This window comes from Pollicipes pollicipes, unplaced genomic scaffold, assembly GCF_011947565.3.
Source record: "Pollicipes pollicipes isolate AB1234 unplaced genomic scaffold, Ppol_2.1 Scaffold_1760;HRSCAF=2057_pilon_pilon_pilon, whole genome shotgun sequence".
Classification (NCBI taxonomy): domain Eukaryota; kingdom Metazoa; phylum Arthropoda; class Thecostraca; order Pollicipedomorpha; family Pollicipedidae; genus Pollicipes; species Pollicipes pollicipes.
This window is the reverse complement of record NW_023595986.1, coordinates 22981-32074: the sequence shown is the minus strand read 5'-3', so window position 1 is coordinate 32074 and position 9094 is coordinate 22981. Positions and strand designations below refer to the sequence as shown.

The 9094-nt window shown below is 53.8% G+C and overlaps 1 long non-coding RNA gene across 1 annotated transcript; it reads right to left on the bottom strand.

Moving 5' to 3' along the window:
- Nucleotides 1-1188: 1188 nt before the first annotated feature.
- LOC119095733 (uncharacterized) lies at nt 1189-6859 on the bottom strand. The gene is made up of 3 exons (XR_005093935.1): nt 6807-6859; nt 2571-2808; nt 1189-1274 (listed from the first exon to the last, which is right to left on the bottom strand). It is a non-coding gene; the product is annotated as an uncharacterized LOC119095733 (long non-coding RNA).
- Between the last annotated feature and the right edge of the window lie 2235 nt (nt 6860-9094).

The following is a 9094-nucleotide window of genomic DNA, read 5'->3' as shown; positions in this document are numbered from 1 at the left end:
AGTCGTCGAGTCTGCTGAATGGCCGAATGGCGGAAATTACACGCCGGATTGAAAAAAAAAATCCCGTGTAGTCGTGTACGCGCGGATAAGATTGGCGAGGATTTTCTAAAACCCACACACGGAGTAAATTTCAAACATTACAACAGTGCTCTTTGCCACTATGCCGTATGTGCAAAGAGTCGACCTACATTTTTTGGCTATCAGTAATAGCGCAAGACATCAAATAATAGCAAAACAGCATCCGACCGCTTGTATTTCTCGTAATGCCAACCAGAGCGGAATATACTAAAGTATAACACGAGGTCACAAACCAAATAACAGCAAAAACACGAAACATCTTGGAAGCATCAGACGTAAGAAATCCAAAGCGCAAGTCGCTGTGGAGATCAACATCGCCCCAGCCCAAACCCAGGCTTCTGATGGGGCAACAACGGCGTCACACTAAACGTACAATCCGGGATGGGTGACGGAGATTCTCCATCGCCGACGAGCCCGCGGCGAGTACGCTAACATTGTTCAAGAGCGCCGCACTGCTGACCCACAACAGCACCAGCTGTGCTTTTGTATGAGCCGGAAGACGGCTGCGGTACTGCTGGCCGAGATCGGGCCCGACCAATACCCGGCAATCCAGCAGCTGCTCCACGAGCCAATAGGCGCTGCTCAACGCCTGTCGTCACGCTGAGGTACCGTCAGAACAGCAATCTGTCTACACACATTAGTATCGTTTGCTTTCACTCAAGTTGAGCTGAAGCCTTAAAATAATCAAACAAATTGCTGAATCATGGCGTAAAACTGCTTCATTGCTACCTTGTCCTCTTGCTGTTTCTCGTCGAGCCACCTGACTTTTTGCGGCGCTCTTGCTGCTGTCCAGAATGTGAATTATGACGGTGGGGGGGGGGGGGGGGGGGGGGGGGGGGGGGGGGGGGGGGGGTGGGGGGGGGGGGGGGGGGGGGGGGGGGGGGGGGGGGGGGGGAGGAGGCTGCAATACAGGCAAAAAAGACCATCGTTATAGTCAAGCGTCAACTCCCCTTACAGACGTCGCCCAAGACATGCCTCACCGGTTAGAAGTCGGCCCCGCCCTGCTGCAGCGACCAGGGGCAGTACTGTTCGGCCAGGCTGGTGGTACGCGGAGCCAGCGGCACGCGGCGCTCGCGCACGTGCCGCCCCCACGTGTGCACCAAGTGCGAGCGTTCACGCGCTCCAACACGGCGTCCCGCGCGTCCAGCTCCAGAAACAGGCTCCAGTTTTCCCATGGGATGGCGTAAAAGCACTGCCTGCGGCCGTGGGAGGGGAGAAGGTCAGGACGACGTTATGGTGACCGCAGAGGGGCACATCTGTTGGCGGGCGGGACGGGGCACAGCTGTGCTGTGTGTGAGTGACGCAACATTTCGAATCACCTGTCGAAGCATTAAAAACGGGTGCACGTGTAGCCCGAGATCACGACGTCACAGCATTACGCAGCAGCACCGCCACAAACATACCCTAGACTGGAGGCACAGTCCACCCTGAGCACGTCATGTGTCGATTACTACGCAGTCGTTCGAACGAGAGGAGACCCGCCGCCTGCCTCAGCCCTGCTCGGAACGTCTCACCTGGTCGCGATCAGCAGCGCTGCACCGCCGGCTGACGCTCTGCACCAATGGCGGCGTCAGCTGGTCTGACACTTTATCTGGACCGTCCTCTCCGTGGACGTGGCATGCCTTCATCAGTCTCCGTCCGCTCTCACCGGCCATAGCTGATGCAGTGGTTTCCCGCGCTCAACCGGCCAAGGATGGTGTAAAGGCCCCCGCTTACCGTCCATGGTTCGTGTCGACGTCGTCCCGCTTTCACCAGCCCGTAGCTGGTGCAGCGGTCCCGCTCAGCGAATGGAGATGGTGAAGCGGTCCCTGTTTACCGTCGGTAGTTGGTGCATAGACCGTCTGCTCTCATTGGCCGTAGGTTGGTCCCACTCACCGTTCGTCGATGGTGTAGCCGTCCCGTTCTCATCGTCCGTCGGCGGTGTAGTGACCGTCCGCTCTCACCGTCCGTAGATGGTGGCGTGACCGTCCGCTCTCACCGTCCGTAGATGGTGGGGTGACCGTCCGCTCTCACCGTCCGTAGATGGTGTAGTGACCGTCCGCTCTCACCGTCCGTAGATGGTGGGGTGACCGTCCGCTCTCACCGTCCGTAGATGGTGTAGTGACCGTCCGTTCACCGTCGTAGATGGTGGGGTGGTCACCGCGCTCACCGTCCGTAGATGGTGGGGTGACCGTCCGCGCTCACCGTCCGTAGATGGTGTAGTGACCGTCCGTTCACCGTCGTAGATGGTGGGGTGGTCACCGCCGTCACCGCCGTAGATGGTGGGTGACCGTCCGCTCTCATCCGTCCGTAGATGGTGGGGTGACCGTCCGCGCTCACCGTCCGTAGATGGTGTGTGACCGTCCGCGCTCACCGTCCGTAGATGGTGGGGTGACCGTCCGCTCTCACCGTCCGTAGATGGTGGGGTGACCGTCCGCGCTCACCGTCCGTAGATGGTGTAGTGACCGTCCGTCTCACCGTCCGTAGATGGTGGGGTGACCGTCCGCGCTCACCGTCCGTAGATGGTGTAGTTTCCGCAGTGGGTGGTCGTCAACGGCGGGTGTCGGAGGCCACAGCCCTCGATGAGCACCTCGGTGACGACGCCGGGCCCGTTGTGTCCCCAGTTGTACGGGTCGTAACCCTCTGTCAGGCAGCTTGCCAGCAGCCGCGGCACGGCCGAGTCGCGGCTGAACTTGAGCACACCCGACGCCACGGCTCGCTCCGACTCCAGGCCTGCACCATCGTCCAGCGCTGCGGCCGTGGCGGCAGACGAAGGTCACGGGCCTGACCTAGATTGGCGGCTGATCGGGTCACGCGCCACTGGGTCCAGCAATCACCGGAGGACGCTGGTTACCCAGTGACGGATCGCAGGTAGCGCGCGAGACAGAGCAGGCCGTGCAGCAAAACAACATGCAACTACTACGGCAACAGCAGCAACTGCCTATGCCTGCTACACATCACCATAGACAACACAAATCATCATCATCTCCAGAATGGCGGAGCTCGGAGGGGGGCAAGAGGAGGACAAATTGGGTTATAGAGGCTTTTCCCGTCATTAGGCCTCTCTTCGTCGCGTATTCGGCCTGATTATATGCTCGGGATTCACTTTGCAGGCATTGGGGGCCACTTTTTGATTTTGTAGAGACATTTTGGACACGGGGTGTCTATTTGTTTTCTTTTGTGAGTGTTCTGCCCCCCCCCCCCATGTGGATTTACCCCTTCCCCCAGTGTTAGCTTGGCCTTTCCATATTTTGGGATGGAACATTACAAAAACGTAGAAAAGAGATGACAATTATACAAAGACGATCTTCTTTCATTCTTGTAGTGACGTTGTCCTCCTTGTAGTGGCGTTGCTATGGAGGGTACAGCTGAAGAACATTGAAGCCGCAACCTCAATATTACGTCCCAGTGGAGGGGAAGCTTAAACATTGGGGTTAACCACCTTATAATTTGAGATTTTCTGTCCGTCAAACGTTAGCTTTTGTCCGCATCCAAGCATGATGCTGGCGCCCCTTATTCTTTGTTGTAATTTTTTCAGAGACATCACAACTAAGTTGCAAACTTTTTATTTTCATCATATAATAGTTTAAATGATGGATTCAGAGCAGTCAAAAAATGAAAAACCACGCAGAAAAGAAACATGTTGCCCAAGATAGATTTTTGATATGGTTCCATGCCGAACATGGAGCCTCGCTGTCCACTTTTGACACACGCCCGGGTGGCCGATTCGACGCCCTTCGCTCGGGTGGGAGGTCAGATTGAACCTCCTGAGATCTCAGGAACCTAAGAGAGCTAGAACACTAAATTCACAGGATGTCTTGACCTGTACGTGATACTCATTGAGGCCAAAGTTTGAAGTTCCTAGGTCATGACCTTCGCCGTGAGTAAGGTCAAACAAGGTCAAAATTCCAGGTTAGTTTTCAAAGGGGCCCCTAAAACCAAGGTAACTGTTCTATGCAAAAGGGCACAACGCTCATTTAAGGTCAGTGACCTTTTTAGTCTTTAAAGACCATGGTGACTAAGATCAGACGAGACTTGCATTAAGTTTTGCATTGAAAAAGCGACTAAGATTACGTTAGGCAGAATGTTCCTAAGAAACAAAATGCTGACCCGAGTCATTTTTGGTCAATGACCTGCTGTGGTCTTAAAGAAGTCCGTGAAGGGTGTATAATGTGGGTTCCTGTTATGAACAAATTGGAAATGGGCGCCAGAAATCACCTCAGAAAGCAAGCCCCAGTGTAATAATACAGCTGGTTTTGCCTTTGGTCTAACCTTTATACCTGACCCTAGATAATGTAACTTGTTCACTCAGTTGTTATGTACCCTGACAAAGTATCTCGGAAAGGTGGGCCTCGTCTAACACTTATTGGATCAGATTGAAACGACTCCCTAGAAATGGCCTTCGCTGAAACCATGGCCCCCGACTTTGACCGACCATAGGTCAGCGACCTTAAAAGGTACATCTCCATTTTTGGTGCCCGACTATTCTCAACTCAATTGTCTACAGCAACGCAAAAATTTGGCGCGGCTACGCCGCGCCGTTTGGAAACCATTTTGGAAAAAAACCTTCGGGGGGGGGGGGTCAATTTGAGCCCCACCCCTACCCGAGCGTGTGTTAATTAGCCATCCCATAACTGTAATACATCGTCAACATGATCCACTTTGCCTCGGCCTCTTATCCGAATAGCATGAAAAGGTCATTAATGTGCAATGCGATTGCACGGCCGTGGGCTGCCCTGTAACCAAGCTTACACCATCAAGCTAACGGCTAAACGACCCTCGTTGGCGGACCACATAAGACCACTTGTCCTGGAAGACGAACATGCCACGACGCATTTCGCAACACTACGAACGCGGCCAAAATGCTTTGAGCGCTCTGTCGTCGTCAGGGCTTACGGCCCGATCATTGGTGTCTTTGCGCAAAAATATACTTTTTGGCGGGGCGTTTTTCACCCTGCAGGCAAAAAACTTGTACAAAGACGATGTCTGTAAATTGCCCCTTAATCATTTGTGTCGAATTATGTCACCTGTGACATAAAAAGCAGTCATCCTTGGCTAAACTTTGACAAGCACATGGCACCATTAATTGGAAAAGTGGTATCGTTTTTGACGGCACTGGGCCTTTTGGACAATATTTCGAAACAGTTTGAGATTCATTCGTGTGGTATTTTATTTTTAATTATGTAGCTGCGCTCTTCTACCATTGCAGGAAATTCGACGATTCGAAATCAAATCGGACATTTAGGTTGCAAGGGTTTCAGGTCTCACGTGTATCGCTGTGTGCAGCAGGAAATGGTGAAATTGAATGCTGCGCAATCTTACGCAAATAATCCAAACTTCTTTGTAGGCTGGTCATTTAGCACGCTGAAGAACTAGTTCACGTAAAATTAAAATGACACCTAATATAACATGCATCCATTACAGAGAAATTTACGCGCACCTCAGGCTGTGCAACAAAAATATGATAAACATACATGTAGCGGTTCTATGAATGACACACGCATTTGCTACACCACTATTAGAACAAACTCATCCTCAACGTTGTTTTGACAGCGCACTTTTACTCACGCAATTCAAGCAGCTTGCTTTTAATCTTACTTCTACTCAACTATCAGTCAATATAGGCCGATTGTTGAGCATCCTCAATAATAATCATGGTATTATGCACAATTATTGATGCCATTGCGTAGGTTAAATGCAAAATGTGGTACGACGCCGAATTCAGGCAGACATTTTTCCCGCAACGCTCGTGATTCGCACTAAAATTGCACTTTAGATTGGAGCAGCATTCTACAGGGAGGCGCAGCGACCTTCTCCAAGGACGACAAAACCAAACTAGAGTAGACTGTATAATTTACCGAGATGGCTTGGCCTCCAAACCTCGTACTGTATTCATCAATGCATCCATATATCTATCACCATCATGCAGTCGCCTCATAGAAATGAAACAGATATGTTTGCTTACTGAGCAACGCGCATATCAACGCTTTGACAACCCATACCCTGGCCATGTTAAGTCGTGTTTGCCCTCACCGCCAGATCGCACGTAACAGCTGAGCGCGTAAGCGATCAGCTGACTGCGCAGCTTGAGCCACACGACACACGAACGCCTGACATGTAATGCTGAAAAGCAAAGGAGAACGGAAATAACCAAAGTCCTTAATGACTAGCCCTGTCCCGTATCCAACCAAGAGTATGTGCTGCCGGCCCTGGTCGCCTTCAAAGTGTGCCTTCGGCACGCTAAGGCGGCTTCTAGAGATCTGCCTTCTTCCATATCAGAAGGTGTCTCCAGTTTCGCCTCCTTCCGTGGATTCGTCCTTGCAGGACTGCTATACTGTTAAATTTGAAGGTTTTTAAAAATGATAATACAATTTGCAATACAAACTGACACTCGTCAGAACAAAGTGTAAGTCCGTTGACACAAAATAAGCGGGGGGACATCATGGGCCACTCGGTTCCCCAAACAAGCATAAAAAATAGACACCCCTATTTGAGAGCGTTTTACAGTAATGTTGCCTTTGACACCGAGAGTGTCTTTGCGACCTCAAATGGGGAGCTTGTCCGCCTGGGTCACGCCACAGTACCTCGGCAACTGCTGGACTCGTACCCACCCACGACTCGAAACCATCCCCGTATGACAACAGCACGGACGTCCGTCCCCTCCTGCTCTTCCCCACCCCTCTCCAACTGGTCCTCCCTCCCTCCCTCCCACTCTCTTCCTCTCTACCTCTTTCCCTCTCTCTTCTCACCGGCCAGTGAGCGGCGTACAATTACGTCCGTATCGAGGTAGATGCCGCCGTGGCTGCAACAGCACTGCAACGCGCGCCCGCGTCGCTCATGTGGACCACCGGCCAGGGCGACCGCAGCAACGGCGCGACTCTGGTACAACCGCTCGAACGGCGTGTCGGCGAACAGCGACCCAAAGTCGAGCCGCGCCAGGATTGTGTTATTGCGCTCCCAGCAGCCGGTCGGTGAGCGCGGAGCGGCGCAGGCGTGGCGCTGCGGCTAGCAAACACGACGAGCATGCTCGGGTGCGCGGACGCCGCCGACTCAACGGTGCACCACTCGCGCGGGGTGATGTGGCGCCGGCCCGACGTCTCCAGCAGGAAGATACAGCCGTCGGGCGGAGCGGCGGCGCCACAGGCACAGTCAGCCAGCGCTCCGAGTCGACGGCCGCAAGAGGAGGCCCGCGCTCAGCGGCGGCAGGGTAGAACACGGCCACGAGCGCCGGGTCGGGACGCCACCACACCAGCCAGAGCAGGAAGAGAAGCAGCGGCGCGGCGGCGCACAGCAGCAGCCAATGACGTCGCCGGCTGGAGCCGACGCACGCCCACACCCTGCCACACATCGGTACTGCACACGCCAGCGATCCGCCAGCGCCGACGCCAGCGGGAGAGTCGATCGATCGCACCATCTGTGTATGGTAAAAAGTGTCGCTCCTGTGGCCAGCTTGTTTAGGTTCGCTCCGCGATCGCGAGTGTCCTGTCGCCTCGACGCGTGACGTCACTCGGGTGCACTTTACGGCCCGGCGATGGTATTGGATCGTCCGCAGATGTTATCAACACTATGTGCTAGAGACATCCACTGTAACCCGGCACACCTTGTGATCTGTTCAAGCTATGTAGCAAACGCGATGACGCGGACGGAACAAAGTGTGTTTTTTTCCCACCTCAAAATTCACGATGCATCGGGTGGCGCTGTGTGCCGTCCGGGCGTTTTGGGCGCCGGCTGTACCAGCTGGTCACTCGTCCACCAACGGTGCTGTGACCCCTCTGGTGCCGCTGCCTGCATTTCCCGCCAGATGGATGGCGTTTCGTCGTTACACAACTGCTCGCCTGCTCCGCTTCTGCACCGTTGCCCCGGTCTTCTGTGTGATGCGGCCCTCTGTTGGATGGTCATTGCTCCGATCTTCTGTCTAGCGCGGCCCTCTGGTTGGTGGTCGTGTCGTGGCTCCGTTCGCGCCCGCAGCACCGCCAGTCCCACCCGGCGCGGCGGTCACGCGCGCACCTGCCGTCCGCCCGTCCTCCGCCGCGCTGGGAGGGCCGTCTGTCAAAACACGCACGCAGACCCACTGCTTCATGCAGACCAGCCCCCGCCCCGCTCCCCTCCCCGGCCTCCACTGTCGGCGCGCCGCGCGCCGGCGGTGACCTTAGGGGGACAAATTTATTGGACAACCAGAATGCCCACTTTCAGCACCAAATACGCACCCTGATCACCAACTGAGTCAGCAAGCCGAAACGGTCAGTTCATTACCGAAGGCTATGTCATCACCAATCGTGCAAATTCATTATCAAAATCTGGTTTCATAAGCCGACCAGACTTCAAGGCTACAGGTGAAGGGGATATCATCACCGAAGTGAATCACATCATAACCGAGAGAGCAACAGCTTGTCGCTCTCCGCAGAATAATTGAAATAAACTCCTGGCGATCCCATCCCACCCGTGGCGCTATAGGGGCTTAAGTCGCTATAAATGTGCTCGCAGGGGTACATTTAAGACAATTAGACACGGGCTGAGAGCATTCCAGTGGGAACCCATAACGTAGGGGTGGTGACGAGGTGGGGTGGACCTCTGTATTCTCGATCTTGGCTGACTTTTTGTGCTCTCGCCTCTCGCCAAATTTCGGGGAGTTCAAAGGGCAGATGGACCGTGGCAAGCATCATGGTACAAGCAGCTGTTTCCATAAAATTTTGCCGTCGGATTGTAATTGCACAATGGCTGGAGTCCCAGAGCACGCACAACAATTCTGCTCAGCGTCAGCTCTCGTCCCAAACTCATCGAGTCAGAAAGGTTTTAAAGACCGTGATGACAACAACAAAACATTTTCCCCAAGCCCGTATATGGACTACAGTATGGACGACAGGTAGGATTATCGGGCCCCGCCTAAAACAGGGCCCAAGTCTCTTTTAAGGCCCGGACCTAGGGGCTCTCAGGGGCCACTGTTCTTTTCTAGAGTGCGTGACTAGTCAGACCCTTATATTGTCTCTTTTTGGATAATTTATTTGTCATTTCTCTTATTTCCATCCCATGTCAGGCA